Genomic DNA, 27,748 nt, shown 5'->3' with positions numbered 1-27,748 from the left:
GGGTGTGGTAACTCCAGGAACCAGCGGCCCATCTGGACGTCAGATGGTTGCCTGCGCCAGGCTGCCCTCCGACCACCCGGCCCCTCGGCTGCTCCTGCCTCCACCTGCTGTACTGGGACGGCTGTGTTATGCGCACCAGTTAGTGTCCCAGATGCCTCATCGCTAAAGTGCCCAACCGAGGTGAGTGTATCTGCGATGGTGGAGGGTGTAGGAGAAAGCAGTGGCATAGTGTCGTGCTCCTCATCCGACCCGAAGTCCAGGGTCCCCTGGTGTGGTGATTCTTGTCCATCCGTCCCCTGTGTGTTGGTGTCATGTGCGTCAGTGTCCTGGGCGTCATTGTCCTGGGTAGGTGTGTCCTGGGCGTCAGTGTCCTGGGTAGGTGTGTCCTGGGCGTCAGTGTCCTGGGTAGGTGTGTCCTGGGCGTCAGTGTCCTGGGTAGGTGTGTCCTGGGCGTCAGTGTCCTGGGTAGGGGTGTCCTGGATATGTGTGTCTTGGGTAGGTGTGTCCTGGGTCGGCTGCAACGGGGGCCTGTTCATGTGGCTGCCCCCCCTCGTCGCTGGGTCTGGCCCGCGAGCGTCGCCGCACGCGTACTAGATGGGGGTGTCGACTCCCTGGTGCTCCGGGTCCGTCCCTGGCTTGTGGCCGCCTGGATTGTCCTGGGGGCGTTGTATGCCTGTTGGGCCGGGTCTTTTCCTGGCTTATGGCCGCCCTGGATCGTCCTGGGGGTGGTCGCCTGGGTTGATTAGTAATGGATACACTTGTATTTGTCTCTACATTCAAAGTAGCTCTTCTCTGTTCTTGTAACTCGCATGTCATTGCATCATCACTATGAGCATTGTTTCTTGCTTCTTGATTATTTGTTGCAGAACTGGATATTGATTGTGCTTGTGCTTGCAGGGAATATGGGGGGAGGGGGAATATGGGGGGAGGGGGAATATGGGGGAAGGGGGAATATGGGGGATATGGGGGAAGGGGGATATGGGGAATATGGGGGAAGGGCGGATATGGGGATATGGGGGAACGGGGATATGGGGAATATGGGGGAAGGGAATATGGTGGATATGGGGAAGGGGGATATGAGGGAAGGGGGAATATGGGGGGAGGGGGAATATGAGGAAGGGGGAATATGGGTGATATGGGGGAAGGGGGATATGGGGGAAGGGGGATATGGGGGATATGGGGGAACGGGGATATGGGGAAAGGGTGTATGGGGGAGGGGGATGTGAGGGAAGGGGCATATAGGGGAAGGGGGGATATGGGGAAGGGGGTATGGTGGAAGGGGGGATATGGGGCAAGGGGGATTTGGGGTTATAGGGGAAGGGGGATATGGGGATAAGGGGGATATGGGGGAAGGGGCATATGGGGAAAAGGGGGAATATAGGGGATATGGGGGAAGGGGGATATAGGGAAAGGGGGATATGGGGAAGGGGGGATAGGGGGAAGGGGGAAAGGGGGCAGGCAGTGGGGGGTCTCACCAGTCTCCCGGTCCTCGGGTCCTCCTGCAAGTTCCAGGGCCTCCTCATGGCTGGTGAGTGGTCGCATTTCGGGTGGACCCCCTCAGGTCCTCATGCGGACCAGCGGTTGTGTGCATGTTGGCAGAGGTTCACAACCCATACTGTCACTGCAGCCTGCATGGGTGGGTGCAGCCATGTAGTTTGCACCTAGGGCTGTGCCGCCCATCGGAGGTAGGAGGTGGAGTACTCACCCTGGCTGCCCTGACAAGGTCATTGATCTTCTTGTGACACTGGATGCCTGTCCTTGCTGTCATGGCCACGGCACTGACGGCCTCTGCCACCTCCCCCCCACAGGCGCCGGCTGAGGCATGGTGCTTTCCTACGGCCGTGTCCGGGGTACAGGCCTCCCTCCTCTGCTCCACTGCGTCCAGGACCGCCTTGATGTACCGCTCCTGGAACCTTGGCGCTGCGTGCGGGCGGCCATTTTGACGGGTCTAGGGGGGAGGGTCTTTTGTGCTGCGACGCGGGGGGTCTTTTGTGCTGCCACGGGGGGGGTCTTTTGTGCTGCGACGCGGGGGGTCCTTTGTGCTGCGACGCCGCGCGGCGTCAGTGACGGCGTGCGCGTCCTTGACGGGTGATGCCGTCACGGATGGCGTCATGCCGCTGCTAGCCTATTCCCGGCTGGAGAATTTGCGACGTCGAGCCTGCATGGGCAATGTTTACACACAAACTTTGTTTGAAATATATTCCCATTTCTTTATAAATTTAAACAATAATCGAAAAAAGTACAATCTTATTTTTACTTTACAAACTACGACTTCAGATGAGATGAAGTAACTTGCCAAACACGCACAATGTCACTCTATTTCTCACTGGTTCCACTGCATTGCACTATCAAAACATCCAAGTCGCCTCCTGCTTCATTCTCATCAAAAGCACTTACTTCCGAGGGCAGCACGGTAGCACTGTGGTTCGCACAGGTGCTTCACAGCTCCATGGTCCCAGGTTCGATTCCTGGCTTGGGTCACTGTCTGTGTGGAATTTGCACTTCCTCCACGTGTCTGCGTGGGTTTCCTCCGGGTGCTCCGGTTTCCTCCCACAGTCTAAAGACGTGCAGGTTAGGTGGATTGGCCATGATAAATTGCCCTTCGTGTCCAAAAAGTTTAGGAGGGGTTATTGGGTTACGGGGATAGGGTGGAAGTGAGGGCTTAAGTGGGTCGGTGCAGACTCGATGGGCCGAATGGCCTCCTTCTGCACTGTATGTTCTACGTCTATGTCCTCCCCGACACACCTGGCCTGGCTTCCTCTCACTGCATTTTACCCAGTCACAGACCACTTCCCAACCAGTAATTACCGCCGTGGGGGTAAAAGAGGATGTTGTGCCAGCCATTCACCAAGGAGTTGCATGTTGCATACTGCCAATCGGTGGCAGGGAACGAGCCGAGGCAGCGCGCAAAGGACAAGCACTGGAGCGGAGCTCCAAGCTGGGCCCATCACTGTTAGCACTGCGTGTCCATGTGGGCGCCCGTCAGCCCATGTCCCCCCCCCCCCCCCCCCCTCGTGCGCGGTGACCAGCACACAGCCCAGCCTCGCGCTCCCTGCCCCCCCTAAACACTGCAATCAATCGGGGACTGCCCATGGCCAGCATTCTTAAAAGCAGATCGTGGCAGTTAGGGACTTCTTCCCACGATCGGGAACGCCAATACCAATCGCTACACAACCTTCCCGATACCCGCCTGCGACCCACCCTCGGGTTGCAACCCTGAGTTTGTAAAACCCCAGTTTAGGCCAGGATTATCTGCTGCCCCAACGGATTTTGAGTTGGGTGGGGGGGGGGGGGGGGGGCGGCGGGGAGTGTGACATGCATGGATGGGTTTCTCTCCAGGAACCCCCTGCCCTGAACTGGAATTAATTTTACGGTGGGTTGGGCAGTGCCTCGGCGGTAGGTTGGGAGCCCACCCTTGCACAAATAGGGCTCTTAAGTGAACACCTTGTTGTCATTTCAGGACCTTTTCCCACCCATCCTCAATTTTTTGGGCTGTTGGGTGAAGCGCAAATGACAGCGTGGGAGGAAACAGTAAAATGACCAAACCTGCTTTTTAAATTTGGCTTCCTGCACTTAGTTCCAGGCTCATTGCTGCAACGCCTCCTCTGGCTACTGTGGCACTCTCCATGGAAAGGACTACCACCCAAGTGACAATGAATAACCTGCCTTCTGCCAATCAATGCTCACTAGAACTTGAAATGGCAGTAGGGCTGCCGGTGTCAGCGGAGCTGTATTCCCCTCCAGGCTTCTGGACGGCGGGTGCCTAGCTCCCACATTCTTAAGAATTCAGGTCCAGATTTATTAATTGAAATTAAATTCCACCAGCTACTGTGGTGGGTTTTGAACCCATATCCTCAGAGCCTGGATCTTTATTTTAAAAGTGAAATGACATTATTACTATGGCACCATCGGCCCAAGTCCTATTAACTATGTGTATTCAGCAACAATTCGATATTATAGTGTTAAGTAGTCCCAGCTCGACTTTTTGTAGCAGATTAATCTATTGTGCATATTGTGATTTAAGAGATAGAATGCTCCTGTTCTTACACGGGTGATGAATTTAATTTACCACCAGTAGTGACACTGGCAAAAATCTCCCGGTATACTTTCAAAATATCAAATGAAAATTAGGTTGTGGTGTAAGAATTTTACAGAAGTATCTTAAAAGTGTTAACCATGTTCTAAGATAAAAGTCTCATGCCTTCAAATGTTATACCTTCCTGTAGTGGGACCTAGTGTGTGACAAAAAATGGAAAGGGCCGTTTACCACATCAATATTTTTCCTGGGAGTTCTGTGCGGCTCGATAATCTCAGGACACCTTTCAGACAGGTACAAGATTCAATAAACAAGAACACTGTGAATACATTTTGCATCACTTACCATTGAATTGGTAATTCTTACTGGATTTATCATGTGCTATCTCATGGGGCATCCTTATGGTGAATCACAGTAGCGTAATTCACACTGTATTACACATGTTGTACTATGTCTCTGTAAGCTCGGCACACGAGCAGTTGCGCTGCTCTGCCACTAGGGAGAGATGCACTGGGAGTGTACGGGAGTTTGTACTGGGCTCCACCCTTGGCTCCACCCACGGCTCCTCTCCCTAACCGGAAGTATAAAGGTTGATGCTGCGAGCCTGCCTGCCAGTTCATCCGGAGTTCATCTTGTCACAGGGCAGGCTCTGTTGTAAGACGATTAAAACCACTGTTCACTTCTAACCACGTGTCGCGTGAATTGATGGTCTCATCAATCCTTAACTTTGAATGGGAGGGGAATAAACATTCCATCAGAGCATGGCTTGGGATATAGGAGACTAGATCAGAGAGGAGGTAGTCCTGGACTTCATTTTTAGGCAACAAAGTCGGGCAAGCGGTTGAAATCAGTGGGAGAGACAGTGATCATAACTCCTTTGGATTCAAGATTGTGATGGAAAAGGACAAGGGTGAACCTGAAATCAAAGTTCTTAATTGGAGGAAGGCCGATTTTAATAAGATCAGATACGATTTGGCCAGCATGGACTGGGAGCAGACATTTTCGGTCAATATGTGACAGAACAGTGGGACACTATTCAAGAAGGAAATCGGCAGAGTACAGGACTAACATGTTCCAATAAAGAAAAAGGGTGGGGCCAACAAATCCAGTGAGCCCTCAATATCGCGAGATATACTGCATTGGATAAGGAGAAAAAGGGGAAAAGGCTAACGAGCACTCAAAACAGCAGAAGCCCTCGAAGCATTTAGAATGTGCAAGAGGGAAGTTAAAAAGGAAATTAGGAGAGCAAAAAGGGGACACGAACAGATACTGACAAGTAAACGAAAGGAACATCTTAAGTTGTTTTACAAGTGGGGGCAGCACGGTAGCATTGTGGATAGCTCAATTGCTTCATAGCTCCAGGGTCCCAGGTTCGATTCCGGCTTGGGTCACTGTCTGCACGTCCTCCCCGTGTGTGGGTTTCCTCCGGGTGATCCGGTTTCTTCCCACAGTCCAAAGATGTGCAGGTTAGGTGGATTGGCCATGATAAATTGCTCTTAGTGTCCAAAATTGCCCTTAGTATTGGGTGGGGTTACTGGGTTATGGGGATAGGGTGGAGGTGTTGACCTTGGGTAGGGTGCTCTTTCCAAGAGCCGGTGCAGACTTGATGGGCCGAATGGCCTCCTTCTGCACTGTAAATTCTATGATAATAAAAAAAAAATTTTTAATAAGTGCATTAGGGGTAAAAGGATAACTGGGGAAAGAGTAGGGCCCATTAAGGAGCACAATGGTAATTTGTGTGTGGAGTCAGAGGGTGAAGATAGGGTTCTAAATGAATACTTTGTGTTGGTGTTCACTGGTGAGAGGGACGGTGTGGGTACAGAATTCAAGAGAAGGACTGTGATAAAATTAAAGAAATTAGCACAGACAGAGAGGAGTTTCTGATTGGCTGGCAGGTGTAAAAGTAGAAAAATCTCCAGGGCCAGGTAAATATATCCCAGACTGTATACTGAGGCATGGGAAGAAATAGAAGGAGCGCTGGCAATCATTTTCAATTCCTGTCTGGTCACAGGAGAAGTACTGGAGGACAGGAGGATAGCCAATGTGGTACCATTATTCAAGAAGGGAGGAAGGGATAAACTTGGAAACTACAGGTCACTCAGTCTAACCTCAGTGATGGGGAACTATTGGAAGCAATTCCTAGAGTCAGAATTAATCTGCATTTGGAGAGGTAGGGATTAATCAAGAACAGTCAGCATGGTTATGTTGAGGGGATTACATGTCTGACCAACCTGATTGAATTTTTCAAAGAAGTGACCTACTGTGTAGACAAAGAGGGGATCATCCTATAGTGAGCCTTTTCTTTGTCAAGCAAGCAAAGTATTTGCTCAGTTTATTCCCATATTCTTACAACTTTTGCCTTGCAAACTTCAAATTTTTCTCGGCCTGTTGTGTCAATGAGGAGTCCAAAGCCACTATTGCTGCACCAACCTCCTTCAACAGCTGCCAATTGGCAGTCCTCTTATAGATCATAGATCATAGAATTTACAGTGCAGAAGGAGGCCATTTGGTCCATCGAGTCTGCACCAGCCCTTGGAAAGAGCACCCCACTTAAGTCCACACCTCCAACCTATTCCCGTAACCCAGTAACCCCATCCAACCTTTTTGGATACTAAGGGTAGTTTAGCATGGCCAATCCACCTAACCTGCACATCTTTGGACTGTGGGAGGAAACCAGAGCACCCGGAGGAAACCCACACAGACACTGGGAGAATGTGCAGAGTCCGCACAGACAGTGACCCAAGCCGGGAATTGAACCTGGAACCCGGAGCTGTGAAGCAACTGTGCTACTGTGTGTGGTGAATTCATACTGTATTGTAATTCACACTGTATTGCATTGCATTGTATTATGTCCTTGTGGGCTCTCTATGTGAGCCGTTGCACGGTCCTGCCCATAGGGGGAGATGAGGAGCTTGTACAGGGCTCCACCCATGGCTCCGCGCATGGCTCCACCCATGGTCCCTCCCACTACCAGAAGTATAAAGTGCTGCAGCCGTGAGCCTGCTCTCAGTTCTTCTGGTCGCAGGCAAGCTCAGTTGTAAGACTATTAAAACCACAGTTTACTTCCAATCGTGTCTCCAGTGAATTGATGGTCACATCACTGTGCTGCCCTTATAACTCTACATCACCTTTGCCAAGCAACCTTCTAGCCACAGCTGGCTTGCCAGCATCCTACGCTAAATAATCAACCACCTAGCATAAGTCAAATAATCAACTACCTAGCATAAGTAAAATGGAGGGGGAGATATCTGGGGCAAAATTCTCCGACCCCCAGCAGGGTCGGAGAATCGCCTGAGGCCGCCGAAAATCCTGCCCCCGCCGTGGCAGAGATTCTCCACCACCCGGGATCTGGCGGGGGCGGGAATCACGCCACTCCGATCGGCGAGGCCCCTGCGGCGATTCTCCGGCCCGGATGGGCCGAAGTCCCGCCACTGGGAGGCCTCTCCCACCGCCGAGGTTTGAACCACCTCTGGTGGCGGCAGGATCGGCGCCACGACCGGGCCCCCGGGGTCCTGGGGGGGGCGCCGGGCGATCGGACCCCGGGGGGGTGCCCCCACGGTGGCCAGGCCCTCGATCGGGGCCCCCCGCTCAGACTCCGGGCCAGTGCCCTGGCTGCACTCTTTCTCTTCCGCCGCTGCCACGGCCTCCGCCATGGCGGAAGCGGAAGAGAAACCCACATTGCGCATGCGCCGGTGGTGACGTCAGCGGCAGCTGGCCACTGACGTCACCGCCGGTGCATGCGCCGACCGGCGAAAGCCTTTCGGCCAGCCCCACTGCCGGGCGGTGGGCCTGAAAGGCCGCTGGCGGCGGTTTTTTGCGCCAGTCTTCTGGTGCCAACCGCTCCGGCGCGGGGCTAGCCCCCAAAGGTGCGGAGAATTCCCCACCTTTGGGGAGGCCCGACCCCAGAGTGGTTGGCGCCACTCCCCTACGCCAGGACCCCCCGTCACGCCGGGTAGGGGATAATCCCGCCCCTGGTGTCAAATTAATAGAGAACGCACTCAAACTCTTTTTTGAAGTATGTAGTAATTGATATATCTGTAATCAGAGAAACACTGAATCTCCTGATTATTAATCAGGAGGGTGGAGGGAGGAGCCTTTAAGCAAAGATTCCATGAAAACGGATGCATGACTGAGATTAAAATGCTACCAATGGAGCATGAGAAATTCAAGCGCAAGATCATCCTGAAAGAAATGTTAAGTGGTAACTCCTAGGGTGTAATGTGCCCTCAAATATCCACAAACCCAACCACTTCACAGGACGAGGCTAATGCCTTAGCCTGCAGCGTGGGGTGGGGGGGGGTAACCTGGTAACCGGGATCTCATCTATCGGGGTTCAGTTGGCAGTTAAATTGACCTGCCACAATTGAGTTAGCTGAGGTCACCTCAGCAAAGTTCAAGAAAACCCTGGTGATGAACTCCGAGGAATAATTCGGGAGGACGTAAACATTCATCAAAGAAACAATGTCCCATGCACCACTCTTCTACCGCCTTTATCCTTGGTGCAAGTTTCAACTTTAACTGGGGCATTCTTATTGATAAGAATTGCCTCCCCCACGCGGCTTGATGAAAAAGATGCAAAGAAAACCTGCCTCACTCACTCTCGTATTTCTTTTAAGTGTTCCCTATCATCCAAATTAGTTTCCTGTCATAAGGCTATGCTGACCTCTTGGCTTGAGAAAGAAGAGAATATTTTTTCTTTTGGTAGGGTGATGGGTGCCCCATGTATTCCTTCAGCAGCCTTTGAGATTACCTGTCATCATTAAGTCACAGAGACGAATAGGTCAGATTTTCACGCCACAACCAGGTGTATACCATTACCCCCTCATCTAACTCACTTCTCCCTGAGGCATCAAATATCCCCAAACCGTTTCTTTCATGGATAGGACCTGTCTGCACCAGAGTAGGTTAGTCAGCTATAAAGAAACCTTCCCATAATAACCGTAAAGTAACATCACAACCAAAATGGATCGAAGGGGAACATTCAGGATTAACCTCATGGCCTGGCAGCACAGTGGCGCAGTGGTAGCACTGCTGCCTCACGACACCAATGTCCCAGGTTCGATCCCGGCTCTGGGTCACTGTCCGTGTGGAGTTTGTACATTCTCCCCCTGTTTGCATGGGTTTCGCCCCCATAACCCCATAATTTGGAGTTGGGGACCAAGGGCAATGTGTCCAAGTTTTGCAGATGACACTAAGATGAGTGGTAAAGCGAAAAGTGCAGAGGAGACTGGAAGTCTGCAGAGGGATTTGGATAGGTTAAGTGAATGGGCTAGGGTCTGGCAGATGGAATACAATGTTGACAAATGTGAGGTTATCCATTTTGGTAGGAATAACAGCAAACGGGATTATTATTTAAATGATAAAATATTAAAGCATGCTGCTGTGCAGAGAGACCTGGGTGTGCTAGTGCATGAGTCACAGAAAGTTGGTTTACAGGTGCAACAGGTGATTAAGAAGGCAAATGGAATTTTGTCCTTCTTTGCTAGAGGGATGGAGTTTAAGACTAGGGAGGTTATGTTGCAATTGTATAAGGTGTTAGTGAGGCCATACCTGGAGTATTGTGTTCAGTTTTGGTCTCCTTGCTTGAGAAAGGACGTACTGGCACTGGAGGGTGTGCAGAGGAGATTCAATAGGTTAATCCCAGAGCTGAAGGGGTTGGATTACGAGGAGAGGTTGAGTAGACTGGGACTGTACCCGTTGGAATTTAGAAGGATGAGGGGGGATCTTAAGAAACATAAAATTATGAAGAGAATAGATAGGATAGATGCGGGCAGGTTGTTTCCACTGGCAGGTGAAAGCAGAACTAGGGGGCATAGCCTCAAAATAAGGGGAAGTAGATTTAGGACTGAGTTTAGGAGGAACGTCTTCACCTAAAGGGTTGTGAATCTATGGAATTCGTTGCCCAGTGAAGCAGTTGAGGCTCCTTCATTAAATGTTTTTAAGGTTTTGAAGAATAAAGGGATTAAGGGTTATGGTGTTCAGGCCGGAAAGTGGAGCTGAGTCCACAAAAGATCATCCATGATCTCATTGAATCATGGCTCGAGGGGCCAGATGGCCTACTCCTGCTCCTAGTTCTTATGTTCTTATAACCCAAACATGTGCAGGCTAGGTGGATTGGCCATGCTAAATTGCCCCTTAATTGGAAAAAAATGAATTGGGTACTCTAAATTTAAAAAAAAGATTAACCTCACGGCCATACTGTCATAACCATCTGGATAACTTCCCCAGAATGATGAGAAAAATGGCGAAGAAGGGAATGGGAATCGAATGCCCCTTCTTGGCAGCATAATCAAAGACCCCTCCCACCCGGGTTATTCTCACTTTAAACCTCTTCCATCGGGCAAGAGATACAAAAGTCTGAGAACACGCACCAGCAGATTCAAAAATAACTTCTTCCCAACTGTAACCAGACTCCTGAATGATCCTCTTATGGATTGAACAGATCTCTCCATGCATCTTCTTTACTGAGTAGCACTGCACTCTGTATGTTTCACCCAATGTCTATGTATTTACACTGTGTATTTATGTAGGTCCTATGCTTTTTCATGTATGCAACAATCTGTCTGCACTGTACACAGAACAATACTTTTCACTGTACCTCGGTACACCTGACAACAAATCAAATCCAAATTATTTTAGACGCACCCAAGGAGACCTGTACCCACTACCACTCAGCCCTCGGCAATGGCACCACTCAGTTCAGCCATGAATAAAACTTAGATAATAGAAGAAAAATAATGGATAATAAGCACCCAGCATATCTACCATGATTCAGACAAGATAAGACAATCAATCAATCTCCCACATGCTTGTTAGGTGAATTGGACATTCTGAATTCTCCCTCTGTGTACCCAAACAGGCGACGAAATGTGGCGACTAGGGGATTTTAAACAGTAACTTCATTGCAGTGTTAATGTCAGCCTACTTGTGGCAATAATAAAGATTATTTTTACTAATAATACTAATATGAGTCCCTGAAACTTTTCAGAAGAAGCAGAAGACAATCAAACAGTGCAAGTATAATAACAAATTTCTTTAACAGAATAAAAGATCATAAAATCAGACAAGAGCACCATGATAGACAAAGGTTCTGGATAAGAGCTTGAGGTAGTCCGAGCAGCAAACCATCAGCTTATATCGTTGCCCGTCATGGATTGAACAAAGGCTAAAGCAGTGGTCAGTCGCAGGATAAAACCGAGCAAACTTCACTTCAACTGACTTGAGTTGCCTTTGAACATCATTGAAGCTCCGACATATGGCCTGCGTCGCCGACGAGAACATAGAACATAGAGAAATACAGCACAGAACAGGCCCTTCGGCCCACGATGTAAGTCATGGAGGAAAGAAATACTCACTCCCTCGTGGAGCCAGGTCCCACCACACCGTGCTGTCTCCAGGTCCTTCTGGCAGCCCTTCAGCTTGTAGAAGGTGCAACAGGCAGTGAAGAAGGCAACTGGTATGTTGGCCATCATAGGGAGAGGGTTCGAGTAGAGGAGCAAGGATGTCTTGGTGCAGTTGGTGGAAAATTGTGTGCAGTTCTGGTCTCCTTATCTGAGGAAGGGCATTCTTGCTATGGACAAAGTGCAGCGAAGGTTTGCCAGACTGATTCATAGAACAAAGAACAAAGAACAGTACCACACAGGAACAGGCCCTTCGGCCCTCCAAGCCCGTGCCGACCATGCTGCCACACTAAACTACAATCTTCTATCCCTCTATTCCCATCCTATTCATGTACTTGTCAAGATGCCTCTTAAATGTCACTATCATACCTGCTTCCGCCACCTCCTCCGGCAGCGAGTTCCAGGCACCCACTACCCTCTGTGTAAAAAACTTGCCTCGTACATCTACTCTATACCCCTCGCACCTTAAACCTATGCCCCTTAGTAATTAACCCCTCTACCCTGGGGAAAAGCCTCTGACTATCCACTCTGTCTATGCCCCTCATAATTTTGTAGACCTCCACCAGGTCGCCCCTCAACCTCCATCGTTCCAGGGAGAACAAACCGAGTTTATTCAACCGCTCCTCATAGCTAATGCCCTCCATACCAGGCAACATCCTGGTAAATCTCTTCTGCACCCTCTCTAAAGCTTCCACATCCTTCTGGTAGTGTGGCGACCAGAATTGAACACTATACTTCAAGTGTGGCCTAACTAAGGTTCTATACAGCCTTCTTGACTATCTTCTCCACCTGTGTTGCCCCTTTCAGTGACCTGTGGACCTGTACACCAAGATCTCTCTGACTATCAATACTCTTGAGGGTTCTACCATTCACTGTATATTCCCTACCTGCATTAGAACTTTCAAAATGAATTACCTCACATTTGTCCGGATTAAACTCCATCTCCCATCTCTCCGCCCAAGTCTCCAAATGATCTAAATCCTGCTGTATCCTCTGACAGTCCTCATCGCTATCCGCAATTCTACCAACCTTTGTGTCGTCTGCAAACTTACTAATCAGACCAGTTACATTTTCCTACAAATCATTTATATATACTACGAACACCAAAGCTCCCAGCACTGAACCCTGCGGAACACCACTAGTCACAGCCCTCCAATTAGAAAAGCACCCTACCATTGCTACTCTCTGCCGTCTATGACCTAGCCAGTTCTGTATCCACCTTGATCCAGTGTGACTTCACCTTTTGTACCAGTCTACCATAAGGGACTTTGTCAAAGGCCTTACTGAAGCCCATATAGACAACATCCACTGCCCTACCTGCATCAATCATCTTTGTGACCTCTTCGAAAACTCTATCAAATTAGTGAGACACGACCTCCCCTTCATAAAACCATGCTGTCTCTCACTAATACGTCCATTTGCTTCCAAATGGGAGTAGATCCTGTCTCAAAGAATTCTCTCCAGTAATTTACTGACCACTGACGTAAGGCTCACCGGCCTGTAGTTCCCTGGATTATCCTTGCTACCCTTCTTAAACAAAGGAACAACATTGGCTATTCTCCAGTCCTCCGGGACATCACCTGAAGACAGTGAGGATCCAAAGATTTCTGTCAAGGCCTCAGCAATTTCCTCTCTTGCTTCCTTCAGTATTCTGGGGGAGACCCCATCAGGCCCTGGGGACTTACCTACCATAATATTTTTCAAGACGCCCAACACCTCGTCTTTTTGGATCTCAATGTGACCCAGGCTATCTACACACCCTTCTCCAAACTCAACATCCACCAATTCCTTCTCTTTGGTGAATACTGATGCAAAGTATTCATTTAGTACCCCGTCCATTTCCTCTGGCTCCATACATAGATTCCCTCGCCTGTCCTTCAGTGGGCCCACCCTTTCCCTGGCTACCCTCTTGCTTTTTATGTATGTGTAAAAAGCCTTGGGATTTTCCTTAACCCTATTTGCCAATGACTTTTCGTGACCCCTTCTAGCCCTACTGACTCCTTGCTTAAGTTCCTTCCTACTTTCCTTATATTCCACACAGGCTTCGTCTGTTCCCAGCCTTCCAGCCCTGACAAATGCCTCCTTTTTCTTTTTGACGAGGCCGACAATATCTCTCGTTATCCAATGTTGCCGAAATTTGCCGTATTTATCCTTTTTCCTCACAGGAACATGCCGGTCCTGAATTCCTTTCAACTGACACTTGAAAGCCTCCCACATGTCAGATGTTGATTTACCCTCAAACATCTGCCCCCAATCTAGGTTCTTCAGTTCCCACCTAATATTGTTATAATTAGCCTTCCCCCAATTTAGCACATTCACCCGAGGACCACTCTTATCCTTGTCCACCAGAACTTTAAAACTTACTGAATTGTGGTCACTGTTCCCGAAATGCTCCCCTACTGAAGCTTCTACCACCTGGCTGGGCTCATTCCCCAATACCAGGTCAAGTACAGCCCCTTCCCTAATTGGACCACCTACATATTGTTTTAAGAAGCCCTCCTGGATGCTCCTTACAAACTCTGCCCCTTCTAAGCCCCTAGCACTAAGTGAGTCCCAGTCAATATTAGGGAAGTTGAAGTCTCCCATCACAACAACCCTGTTGTTTTTACTCTTTTCCAAAATCTGTCTACCTATCTGCTCCTCTATCTCCCGCTGGCTGTTAGGAGGCCTGTAGTAAACCCCCAACATTGTGACTGCACCCTTCTTATTCCTGATCTCTACCTATATAGCCTCACTGCCCTTTGAGGTGTCCTCCCGTAGTACAGCTGTGATATTCTCCCTAACCAGTAGTGCACCTCCGCCACCCTTTTTACATCCCCCTCTATCCCGCCTGAAACATCTAAATCCTGGATCGTTTAGCTGCCAATCCTGTCCTTCTCTCAACCAGGTCTCTGTAACGGCAACAACATCATAGTTCCAAGTACTAATCCAAGCTCTAAATTCATCTGCCTTACCCGTAATACTTCTTGCATTAAAACATATGCACTTCAGGCCACCAGACCCGCTGTGTTCAGCAACATCTCCCTGTCTGCTCTGCATCATGGGATGGCGGGACTGACATCTGAGGAGAGATTGAGTCAGTGAGGATTATATTAGCTGGATTTCAGAAGAAAGAGGGGGGGGCTTCATAGAAACCTATAACAGTCTAACAGGACTAGACAGGGGGGATGAAAGAAGGATGTTCCTGATAGTGGGGGAGTCCAGAACCAGGGGTCACAGTCTGAGGATATGGGGTCGACCATTTAGGACTGAGATGAGGAAAGATTCTTCACCCAGAGAGTGGTGAGCCTGTGGAATTTACTACCACAGGAAGCAGTTGAGGCCAAAACATTGTTCTGTTGTCAAGAAGGAGTTAGATATAGCTCTTGTGGTGAAAGGGATCAAAGGGTGTGGGGGGAAAGGGGCAACAGGTTACTGAGTTGGATGATCAGCCATGATCATAATGAATGGCTTCATGGGCTGAATGGCTTCCTCCTGCTCCTATTTTCTATCTTTCTGTGACTACTCTGAAAGAAAACCAGATGGACTTTGTGTAGTTGACAACATAGCTTTGCGGAACGATATAATGAATTAAAATACCGTTTGATATAAATTTTCAATTCCAATCCAGGATTTTTTCTTAGTAGCAGCCTGATCTCTTTGCACCCTTCCTTTTGCAAATGTAATTATCGGTTTACACCTTATATTTCTCAAGACCAGGATACCTAAAGTAGGATCTTTTCTTAGTGACCCTCTAACGCGCATCACAATAACCTAAACAGTCTAAAGTACTTCAAGCATAACATGTCATTGCTTGACAATCATGCAGCATTTTGAGGTGCAGAACGATCGAGGTGTTGAAAATGAAAATCGCTTATTGTCACGAGTAGGCTTCAAAGAAGTTACTGTGAAAAGCCCCTAGTCACCACATTCCGGCACCTGTTCGGGGAGGCTGGTACGGGAATTGAATTGTGCTGCTGGCCTGCCTTGGTCTGCTTTAAAAGCCAGCGATTTAGCCCAGTGTGCTAAACCAGTGTTCTCGTGCATGAATCACAAAATGTTAGCATGAAGGTACAGCAGGGTAATCAAGAAGGCCAATGGAATTTTAACCTCTAATAGGAGAGAAATTGAACATAAAATTAAGGATGTAATGCTTCACTTATACAGGGCTTTGGTGAGGCCACATCTCAAATACTGTGTGCAGTTTTGGTCTCCTTATTTAAGGAAGGATGTAAATGTGTTGGAGGCGGTTCAGAGCAGATTTACTAGATTGATACCTGGAATGAGTGGGTTGTCTCATGCGGCAATGTTGAACAAACTGGGCTTGCTACCACTGGAATTTAGAAGAGTGAGGAGTGATTTGACCAAAGTATGTATATCCTGAACAGTCTCGACAAAGTGGACGGTGGAAAGGATGTTTTCTCTTGTGGGTAAGTCCATAACTAAGGGGAACTGTGTTAAAATTGTGGGTTGCACTTTTAGGACAGACATGAGGAGAATTGTCTTCTTTCAGAGGGTTGTGCGACTTTGGAGCTCTCTGCCTCAGAAGGCGGTGGAGGTTGGGGGTGGGGGGGGGGGGGTCACTGAATATTTCTAACGTGGGGGTTGATAGATTCTTGCCAGGCAAGGGAATCCGGGGTTAGATGGGAATGTGAAATTCGAAACACAATTGGATCGGGGCTGAATGGCTAACTCCTGCTTGGTATTTAAAGGTATGAATGAAAAGTTGATGCATAACAATTTAGTCTTTGAAATTAATATATGCTTTTTGTTTAAAGGTATGGAAGAAAGGTCGTTCTCTTTGGAGGTAGAGCACTACAGATAATCTTAAATTTAATTCAGCTGGCCTCGCAGAGTTGGGAAATGTTCTGCATATTATACTTTTTTGTTGGCATTGGAGATATTTCAAGTTACATGGCCACTTTTGTTCTTGGTAAGTAATTTATTTTTTACTGCATTCCCGGCCTATAATTCAAAGATGCATGAAAAGAAAAGACTGTAAATGCGCAGCCAGCCAGGCAGGCAGCAACTGTGAAGAGAAGAACAGAATTGATATTTCAGGTTGTTAACCGTTCATCAAGACTGAAAGAAATTGGAGATTGAACTGTTAGCACAAATTACAGCGACAGGGAAAGCTGGGAGGGGAGGAAAGAGTAACAGCGAAGGTCTGTGATAGGGTGGAGGGTGCTTGTGATTAAATTACAAAAGGAATAATTGGTGCAAGATAAACAGTAGTGAGATGATAGAGACACAAAAGATCATAGAATCTCTACGGTGCAGAAGGAGGCCGTTCGGCCCATCGGGTCTGCACTGACCCAGCAACTGTGAAGTTGTCGAGGAGAATACTGAGATTCAGGCTACTAGACTAGAAGGGCTTGAGGTTCATAAGGAGGAGGTGTTAGCAATTCTGGAAATTGTGAAAATAGATAAGTCCCCTGGGCCGGATGGGATTTATCCGAGGATTCTCTGGGAAACTAGGGAGGAGATTGCTGAGCCTCTGGCTTTGATCTTTAAGTCATTGTCTACAGGAATAGTGCCAGAGGACTGGAGGATAGCAAATATTGTCCCCTTGTTCAAGAAGGGGAGTAGAGACAACCCCGGTAACTATAGACCAGTGAGCCTTACTTCTGTTGTGGGCAAAGTCTTGGAAAGGTTTATAAGAGATAGGATGTATAATCATCTGGAAAGGAATAATTTGATTAGAGATAGTCAACACGGTTTTGTGAAGGGTAGGTCATGCCTCACAAACCTTATTAAGTTCTTTGAGAAGGTGACCAAACAGGTGGATGAGGGTAAAGCAGTTGATGTGGTGTATATGGATTTCAGTAAAGCGTTTGATAAGGTTCCCCATGGCAGGCTATTGCAGAAAATACGGAGGCATGGGATTCAGGGTGATTTAGCAGTTTGGATCAGAAATTGGCTAGCTGGAAGAAGACAAAGGGTGGAGGTTGATGGGAAATGTTCAGACTGGAGTCCAGTGGTGTACCACAAGGATCTGTTTTGGGGCCACTGCTGTTTTTCATTTTTATAAATGACCTGGAGGAGGGCGTAGAAGCATGGGTGAGTAAATTTGCAGATGACACTAAAGTCGGTGGAGTTGTGGACAGTGCGGAAGGATGTTACAAGTTACAGAGGGACATAGATAAGCTGCAGCGCTGGTCTGGAGTTCAATGCAGAAAAGTGTGAGGTGATTCATTTTGGAAGGAATAACAGGAAGACCTAGTACTGGGCTAATGGGAGGATTCTTGGTCGTGTGAATGAGCAGAGAGATCTCGGTGTCCATGTCCATAGATCCCTGAAAGTTGCCACCCAGGTTGAGAGGGTTGTGAAGAAGGCGTACGGTGTGTTAGCTTTTATTGGTAGAGGGATTGAGTTTCGGAGCCATGAGGTCATGTTGCAGCAGTACAAAAATCTGGTGCGGCCGCATTTGGAGTATTGCGTGCAATTCTGGTCGCCGCATTATAGGAAGGATATAATTATAGGAAGGATGTGGAAGCATTGGAAAGGGTGCAGAGGAGATTTACCAGAATGTTGCCTGGTATGGAGGGAAGATCTTATGAGGGAAGGCTGAGGGACTTGAGGCTGTTTTCATTAGAGAGAAGGTTAAGAGGTGACTTAATTGAGGCATACAGGATGATCAGAGGATTAGATAGGGTGGACAGTGAGAGCCTTTTTCCTCGGATGGTGATGTCTAGCATGAGGGGACATAGCTTTAAATTGAGGGGAGATAGATATAGGACAGATATCAGAGGTAGGTTCTTTACTCAGAGAGTAGTAAGGGCGTGGAATGCCCTGCCTGCAACAGTAGTGGACTCGCCAACACTAAGGGCATTCAAATGGTGATTGGATAGACATATGGACGATAAGGGAATAGTGTAGATGGGCTTTAGAGTGGTTTCACAGGTCGGCGCAACATTGAGGGCCGAAGGGCCTGTACTGCGCTGTAATGTTCTATGTTCTATGACCCTTGGAAATAGCACCCTACGTAGGCCCACAACCCCAACCTATCTCTGTAACCCAGTAAACCCTTAAGAAATTAAGGGGAAATTTAGCATGACCTATCCACCTAATTTGCTAATCTTTTGGACTGTGGGAGGAAACTGGAGCACCCAGATCAAACCCAAAAGACACGGGGAGAAAGTGCAAACTCCACATAGATGGTAACCGGAGGCTGGAATTGAACCTGGGTCACTGGCACTGTGAAGGACTACTGTGCAATCCTGCTGCCCAAGATGAAGCCAAAGGTGACGCCAATGGTTATCGCCAAAGCATGACCCGCACCTGCTGTCTGCCTGGAGGCATTGCGAGCGGTGGTTATGATCTGAAGTTGTCAAGTGTTTGAGCAGAGGTCCATTGGAACAGCATCAGAGGCCAAGGGCTGTGAGGTCTTTCAAAGCTCGACTGAAATTGATCAGGATCCTTGCAAGAAGTGACATTTTAAAGGAGAAACAGAAAGCCAAGATCCACAGCCTCTCCTAAATGCTTCAGGCAAAGGGAGAATTCAAGGTCATGATTCAGTTCAAAGGAGCTGTTCCCTCAAGAATTGTGAACACTTGAATATATCTCCTGTGAACTTGCTCACCTTCAGAGTAAAGAATCGCTGGTATTTCATTCCCTTCTCAAAACTCAGGTGCTAAATATCAGTTTGGTTACTTTTATTCTGCACTCTCTCTGGTGCTGGCACATCCTTACTGTTCTATACAGCTGCCCATACGAATGCATCTTTCAATTTACCCAACTTCCTGGCTTAAAAGTGCTAAGATCAGCCCAAAAATATAACCACATTTAACTACTGGAAAGAAGGAGCTTGAGAGGGAGGAGTGTGGTAGAAAATGCATTGGGAGGGAAAGAATAATATCTGGAACAAATTTAGTAAATTGCAGGACTCTTACTTTAACATGACATCTTTTAGCATAGCATGCCACAGTTTTAAAGTGAGAAAATGTCTAGAGAACAATTTTAAATGATGTACATTTCCATTTTTTAATGCAGTGTAGTGTAACAGTGTAAATTCCAACACTTAGTTCACTCTCATTCCACACCTGCAGTTGAACCATAGAAACATAGAATTCTACGACGCAAAAGGAGGCCATTCAGCCCATTAAGCCTGCATGACCTCCAAAAGAGCACCCTACCTAGGTCCTTTTCCCACCCTATCTCCATAACCCCACCTAACCTGCACACCCATAGACACCAAGGGGCAATTTAGCATGGCCAATCCATCTAACATACACATCTTTGGACTGTGGGAGGAAATCTGAGCACCCAGAGGAAACCTATGCAGACATGGGGAGAAAGTGCAAACACCACACCGACAGTCACCCCAAGCCTTAATTGAAACCGGGTCTCTGGTGCTTTGAGGCAGCAATGCTAACCACTGTGCCCCCTTGACCCTAATGTGCAGGTTCATTCCTGAAAGTGGAGGCAATTCTAGAATAACACAGATAGCCTGGTTTACAGGGACGGACTTAACTTAAATAGCAAACATACACTGTGGATTCCAGTCCTTTCCAGATTTTCCAAATAATTACTGACAGAGCTTAACCTTGGCTGACATTTCCATCAAGGCCTTAAGCTGAGTTCCCATCAACCTATTCAGATGGGTGTTATATTTCTTTGTTGCCGCCAAGAGGAAAGGTATGGAGGTGCCCATACTCTAGATTCTTGTAAAACACGACAAAATGTTTATTAGAGATGTGCTCATATAATCAAAGATGGTGATCTACCATAAACTCACACAAACACGCTACTGACATCACTGCCCATCACATCATGCATGTGTATGTGTTCCCAGATACTTAACACCCTTCCCCGTTTACTTCATTTAGGCAACGACAATAAATAACATTTATACTGTACAACAGATCTTCTTATGTATTATTTCCATACATATCTACAATTCAATAAGACAGTCTCTGGTGGATGTCTATTCCTTTTTGGTAGAATTTGGTGTTCTTGAATTTGGCTACTTGTGACGTGAGAAGTGTTCTCATTCCCTTCAGTGGATGGTACTTCTTGAGTTGTCATTCAGTATCTTTCGCTATTGGCAGTGAAAAGTGCTCAGAAACAGAATCGGAACTCGTCACTGACCTGGGCCGGGATTCTCCCCTACCCGCGGGACAGGGTGTCCCGGCGTATTGGAGTGGCATCAACCACTCCGGCATCGGGTCTCCCCAAAGGTGCTGAATTCTTCACACCTTTAGGGGCCAAGCCCTCACATTGAGGGCCTAGGCCAGCGCCGGAGTGGTTGCCACTCCGCCGACCGGCGCGAACGGCCTTTGGCGCCCCGCCAGCTGGGGCCGAAAGGCCTTCGCCGACTGGCGGAAGTCCGTACATGCGCCGGTGCGTCAACGGCCGCTGACGTCATACCGGCGCATGCGCAGGGGAGGGGATCTCTTCCACCTCCACCATGATGAAGACCATGGCGAAGGCGGAAGAAAAAGAGTGCCGCCATGGCACAGGCCCGCCCGCCGATCTGTGGGCCCTGATCACGGGCAAGGCCACCGTGGGGACACCCCCCAGGGTCAGATCAGCCCGCGCCCCCCCCCCCCCCCCCCCCCCAGGACCCCGGAGCCCGCCCGCGCCACTGGCACCAGAGGTGTTTTGATTCCCGCTGGAGGGAGAGACCTGTCAGCGGTGGGACTTCGGCCCATCGCGGGCCGGAGAATCGGCGTGGTGGGCCCATCCACCGGTGCGGGGGGCCCGCCGACCGGCGCGGTGCGATTCTCGCCCCCGCCGATTCCCGGGTGGCAGAGAATTCGGGCCATGGCGGGGGCGGGATTGACGCCGGCCCCGGGCGATTCTTCGACCCCCCGGAGGTCAGAACAGAATTCCGCCCCCTGTTCTTCACAGCCCATGTATCTTTGTCATGTTCGTGGTTCCTGCAGCCCAGACCCCACTCAATTCAAGGCAAGCAAACCTTCCCTCACTATTGGTCTTCTTGCAGTTGCAGTTACAAAAAATTTCAGACCTTCTGCATTGTCGCCAACGCGCCACCCAACGTCTGTGTGTGTGAAAATCGGGTACGAATAACGTTGCTTTGCTCCCGATGCCATCCCCTGTCCGTCGATAAAATCTTTTTTTCACCTATTTTTCCTGCCTCAATCCTCGTCGCCAGTTGTATCTGCTATTATATTTTGTTTCTTGCTGCAAGGAGAATAGGTATGGAGATGACAACATCTGGATTCTTGTAAAACACGGTGAGAGGTTTATTTCACAGAATCGTAGAATCGCTAAAGTACAGAAGGAGGCCATTTGGCCCATCAAGTCTGTACCGACCCTCTGAAAGAGCACACTATCCAGGCACGCCCCTCCCACCCCCGCCTTATCCCCATAACCCCACCTAACCTGCACATTTATGATATTGTTCATACAATCAGAGATGGTGATCTGCTCAAAGCCCACACAAACACTCTGCTGACTTCACTGCACATCATATGATGCAGAACCAACAGGAATATATTCCCAGATACATAACAATGGGAATTTTAAGAAATACGGGGAGTTCACCTAATGATTTTGTTGTTTTGTTCTTCAAACAGTACCAAAGCCAAAATAGAAATTAAGAAATTATACCTTCGTTACTACTTGTGGGTTGGCAGAGAATAATTTCCACTTGTGCCTACATGACTGTCATTACACTGTAGAAAAATAAATTATTAATTGTGTGAAGGATTTGGGGATATTTCAATGACTGATAGACAATGGTAAGATTTTTTTTTTTCTAATTGTTATTATCTGTATTCTTTCTTACGATTATTAATGCAGCACTGACTTCTGATTTTAATTTGTAGGTTCACTCCAGAATAGAAAACATTAAATTTTCTTTGATGAGTTCACTCATAAATCATAGCCATAACATGCGGTATGATCAAAGAGAACAGTGTATGCAGTAATTGTTGTAAGATGTGGATCAATTTACATTTGGGGAAATGATTATATGGTAAGTTAGAAGGAGACAGATAGGTTTCCAGACATTGACAAACCTGCAAAGTGGGCACAGGAGATACAAGACAAAACAGAGCAGCCCTGATCTTATTAAACGACGGAGCAGGCCCAAGAGGCTTTCTTCTGCTCCTAACTTGTATATTCATTAAAAGATATGAGAAAATTGAATAACATTTCAAAAGCTCGAACGATTATTTCTTCCATAGAATCCTACAGTGCAGAAGGAGGCCATTCGGCCCATCGAGTCTGCAGTGACCCTTAAAAAGAGCACCCTACCTAGGCCACACCCCCGGCCTATCTTCGTAACCCCACCTAACCAGCACATCTTTGGATCTTAATTCCCTCCCCTTTAGTAAAAATGTGAGAATGTGTGTGTTCTTCCATAATTATTATAACAGCTCATAATCTTTGATGTTATTCTTTGAACTTTTCTTCCCTTTCTTGTTTTTCTTCGCTTCACAACCATTGACCAATAGGTGGCGCCCTCACCTGCAATACCCAAAATTAGGAGCTCGTCAAAACGCGAAACACTTCAAGTTGTAAATCTGAAACAAAACCAGAAAATGCTGGAAATACTCAGCATGCCTGACAGCAATGATGGAACGAGAAACAGGAGTTAATGTGAGAGGTCGATGACCTTTCGTAAGAACTTCTTTTTAGATTAAATGACAAAAGGGTTGATGATGCAAGACAAAGTGGAGTAGTAATGGGACAAGGAGAGAATCAAAGAGCTGTGAGGGGATAGTGGTGGAGTGGTAATTAGGCATAGGCTGACGCCCTGAGGGCATGTGTTCAAATCCCAGCTGGGGGACTAACAGCCGGGGGAACCTAAATTCAATTACTTAATAAATTCAATTTGTTAATCAAAGAAATCTGGAGGTAAAGTTAGTTTCAGCATTGGGACCATAACGAGCCATCACTGATCTCTGCAAAATCAGTAAAAATAGGGCAAATCCAGCCTGGTCAATTGCTGCCCCGTCAGTCTTCTCTCAATTGTCGGCAAAGTGGCCCATTGGATCTGAAATCGGCTGAGAGGCAGGAATCAGAGGGTGATGGTAGAGGGATATTTCTGTGACTGGATGTTTGTTTCCAGTGGGGTTCTGCAGGGCTCAGTGCAGGGCCCTTCCTATTTATGGTGTACAGTAATAATTTTGAATTAAATATAGAGGGTATTATCAAGAGGTTTGTTGGACTATACAAAATTTGGTAGGGTGATAAATGGGGAGGGGGATAGCCGGAGACTGCAAGGAGGGTATTGATGGACTGGCCAGGTAGGCAGCCCACTGGCAAATGGAATTCAACCTGGAAAGATGTGAGATAATGCACTTGGGGAGAGTTAACAAGGTGAAAGGTTACATTGCCAAAGTAGCGATCTGCAAAGTATTGAAGATCAGAGGGATCTTGGAGTGCATATCCACAGATCCCTGAAGATGGCAGGGCAGGTAGATAAGGTGGTTACGTAGGCATATGGGATACTTGCCTCTATTAGCTGAGGCATGGGATATAAGAGCCGGGAGGTTATGCTTATATGAAATGCTGGTTAGGTCGCTGGTGCGCTACATGCAGTTCTTGTCACATTATAGGAAGGATGTGATTGCACTGAAGAGGGTGCAGGGAAGATTCACCAGGATGTTGCCTGGGCTAGGGGATCTGATGTATGAGGAAAGATTGGAAAAGCTGGGGGTGTTTCCCTAAGGAACAGCGAAGGTTGAGGTGAGACCCGATAGAGGTGTATAAGAATATGAGATGCATTGATAGGGTAGATAGGAAACCCTGGGTGTCCTTACTTAAAGGATATTACTGCATTAGAAGTTGTTCAGAGAAGGTTCACTCAACAGATTCATGGGATGAAAGGTATTGCAGCAAACCTCAGAGACCAGATGACATCCTCGTCTGCGGCTTTGGCAAATCACAGAGGCCATGTGACTTCCCAGCCAGTGGAATGAGAGCGCGCGCAGTTTCAGCTGGAGAGCGGGCCTTTAAACGCCACAGTCAAGGTGTGGGCGGCTGGAGGGCAGATGGTGTTGTTTTAGAACCATAGAATCCTTATGGTGAAGAAGGAGGCCATTCGGCCCATCAAGTCTGTACCAAGCCTCTGAAAGATCATCCTACCTAGGTGCACTCCCCTGCCCTACCCCCATAGCCACTGAATGTGCACATCACTGGACACCAAATGACAATTTTAGCTCTTATTTGGACTGTGGGAGGAAACTGGAGCACCTGGAAAAAACCCATGCAGCCACGGGGCAAATGCACAAACGCCACACAAATAGTCACCCAACGCTGGAATTGAACCCGAGTCACTGGCGCTGTGAGAACAAAGAACAAACAAAGAACAGAGAAAAGTACAGCACAGGAACAGGCCCTTCAGCCCTCCAAGCCTGTGCCGACCATGCTGCCCGTCCAAACTAAAATCTTCTACACTTCCTGGGTCCGTATCCCTCTGTTCCCATCCTATTCATGTATTTGTCACGATGCCCCTTAAATGTCACTACCATCCCTGCTTCCACCACCTCCTCCGGCAGCGAGTTCCAGGCACCCACTACCCTCTGTAAAAAACGTGCCTCGTACATCTCCTCTAAACCTTGTCCCTCGCACCTTAAACCTATGCTCCTTAGTAATTGACCCCTCTACCCTGGGAAAAAGCCTCTGACTATCCACTCTGTCTGTGCCCCTCATAATTTTGTAGACCTCTATCAAGTCGCCGCTCAACCTCCGTCCTTCCAGTGAGAACAAACCGAGTTTATTCAACCGCTCCTCATAGCTAATGCCCTCCATACCAGGCAACATCCTGGTAAATCTCTTCTGCACCCTCTCTAAAGCCTCCACATCCTTCTGGTAGTGTGGCGACCAGAATTGAACACTGTACTCCAAGTGTGGCCTAACTAAGGTTCTATACAGTTGCAACATGACTTGCCAATTCTTATATTCAATGCCCCGGCCAATGAAGGCAAGCATACCGTATGCCTTCTTGACTACCTTCTCCACCTATGTTGCCCCTTTCAGTGACCTGTGGACCTATACACCTAGATCTCTGACTTTCAATACTCTTGAGGGTTCTACCATTCACTATATATTCCCTACAAGCATTAGACCATCCAAAATGCATTATCTCACACTTAGAACATAGAACATAGAACAGTACAGCACAGAACAGGCCCTTCGGCCCTCGATGTTGTGCCGAGCAATGATCACCCTACTCAAACCCACGTATCCACCCTATACCCGTAACCCAACAACTGCCCCCCCCCTTAACCCTACTTTTTAGGACACTACGGGCAATTTAGCATGGCCAATCCACCTAACCCGCACACCTTTGGAATGTGGGAGGAAACCGGAGCACCCGGAGGAAACCCACACACACACGGGGAGGACGTGCAGACTCCGCACAGACAGTGACCCAGCCGGGAACCGAACCTGGGACCCAGGAGCTGTGAAGCATTTATGCTAACCACCATGCTACCGTGCTGCCCCCGGATTAAACTCCATCTGCCATCTCTCTGCCCAAGTCTCCAAACAATCTAAATCCTGCTGTATCCTCTGACAGTCCTCATCGCTGTCTGCAATCCCACCAACCTTTGTGTCATCTGAAAACTTACTAATCAGACCAGTTACATTTTCCTCCAAATCATTTATATATACTACAAACAGCAAAGGTCCCAGCACTGATCCCTGCGGTGCACTACTAGTCACAGCCCTCCAATTAGAAAAGCACCCTTCCATTGCTACTCTCTGTCTTCTATGACCTCGCCAGTTCTGCATCCACCTTGCCACAGTGCTAACCACTGTGCCACTATGCTGCCCCACATTTTGTTCATAAAATATACAGATGTAAACAGGCGGTGTGGAGGAAAGAAATCGGCTGTCCAATTACAAGGGCAAGAGAGGAAGGCCTTTCCACGACTCCGTGGCAACATGATATCGCTCCTCATGTCAACCTCTACCAACAAGGTCTCCTGTGTCACACCTGTAAATGTGGGAGCTCTCTCTCTTCCATGGTTTCCAATCTGTGTAGCTCCTACTTTCAGCCAGTGCCATTGCAGGAAGTTAGTGACTGTATTGTTCCAATATGTGCAACTCCCCTTAAGAGTGCAGACTGCATTTAAGAGGAATAGGTTAGATGTATCACACGCTATCAGAACGTGCTGTAGACCTCCTGCTGACACTCAGCCAGCCAGCAGCACAGGCCCCAATGTCACAATCACTTAAACACGGAACAAGCACCAGGTTTGCATGTAGCCTTTCCGAATGGGTGTGGGCAGATAGAGAATCATGGCCCCTATGCTTAAAATGGGATTACAGAGTTTTTAACCCAAGGAGTTGTGCCCATGTGGTTCTGAGAAAATGAGAGTTCAATGGACTGATTGTGACACATTGAAGATGCAGGGGATAGAAATAACATTTGGGACAGCAGAGAGTGCATGGAGGATCAAAGCACCAAAAAAAATTCAAATGGGCACTGAGAATAGCATTAATAAATAAGGTTGTGACAGGGATAGTCTTTCAGACACTAAGCTTTATCTCAGTCCAGGAGCATGAAAGAGATTTTAAGATGATCACAAACAGCCAAATTGTACAATTATCTTTGTTGGACTTGGCAGGCATTTATTTCTCCCTCCTATCTATTTATTTGTTCCTTAACATAAAGTAAAGATACACAGAGTTGTTTTGGAGTTTGGAAATCTCTTTGGAATGCACATAAAAACTTTGGGGAGAATTCTGAACAATTTAAGAAAATACTGATGTGTAATAACTTGGCCAAAGTCAGCTCTCCAGCAATACACCCGACAATGAAGGCAATAAAATAGACCACTGGTGTGGCTTAGAGCACATGAGTGCAAACCCGAGGACATACTGAATATCGCCTCCTGCTGTTCATTCCCCATTGGGCGAGCTCCCGCCTGCTTAATTGGGGAATTCATATTCCACGAGGCCCAAGGAGAGATCTATTGATAATCCTCCATGTCCTTCATTGCCACTATCACATCCCTTCCTGCTCAAGTCAATTTTGCCCACCAGTACACCTGCCGCAAATAAGGCCCTTCTGCCTCCTGCGATCAGTCTGAGGTCAGTCGAGGGTGGAACCGGATCTGGAGGTGTGAACCAAATTAGGGACTTCTGTTTCCAAAAGGAGCATCGAAGAGTTACCAACGCATATTCGTCTTCAGGGCAGCATGGTAGCATGGTGGTTAGCACAAATGCTTCACAGCTCCAGGGTCCCAGGTTCGATTCCCGTCTGTGTGGAGTCTGCACGTCCTCCCCGTGTGTGCGTGGGTTTCCTCCGGGTGCTCCGGTTTCCTCCCACAGTCCAAAGATGTGCGGGTTAGGTGGATTGGCCATGCTAAATTGTCCGTAGTGTCCTAAAAAAGTAAGGTTAAAGGGGGGG

At 47.9% G+C, this 27,748-nt stretch overlaps 1 pseudogene; it reads left to right on the top strand.

The window, feature by feature from the left end:
* LOC119970686 overlaps positions 1-27,748 on the top strand; it is a 216,920-nt pseudogene that overhangs the window by 24,716 nt on the left and 164,456 nt on the right.

This window comes from Scyliorhinus canicula, chromosome 8, assembly GCF_902713615.1.
Source record: "Scyliorhinus canicula chromosome 8, sScyCan1.1, whole genome shotgun sequence".
NCBI classification, from domain to species: domain Eukaryota; kingdom Metazoa; phylum Chordata; class Chondrichthyes; order Carcharhiniformes; family Scyliorhinidae; genus Scyliorhinus; species Scyliorhinus canicula.
The sequence above is the reverse complement of the archived record's forward strand: the minus strand, read 5'-3'. Positions and strand labels throughout refer to the sequence as shown.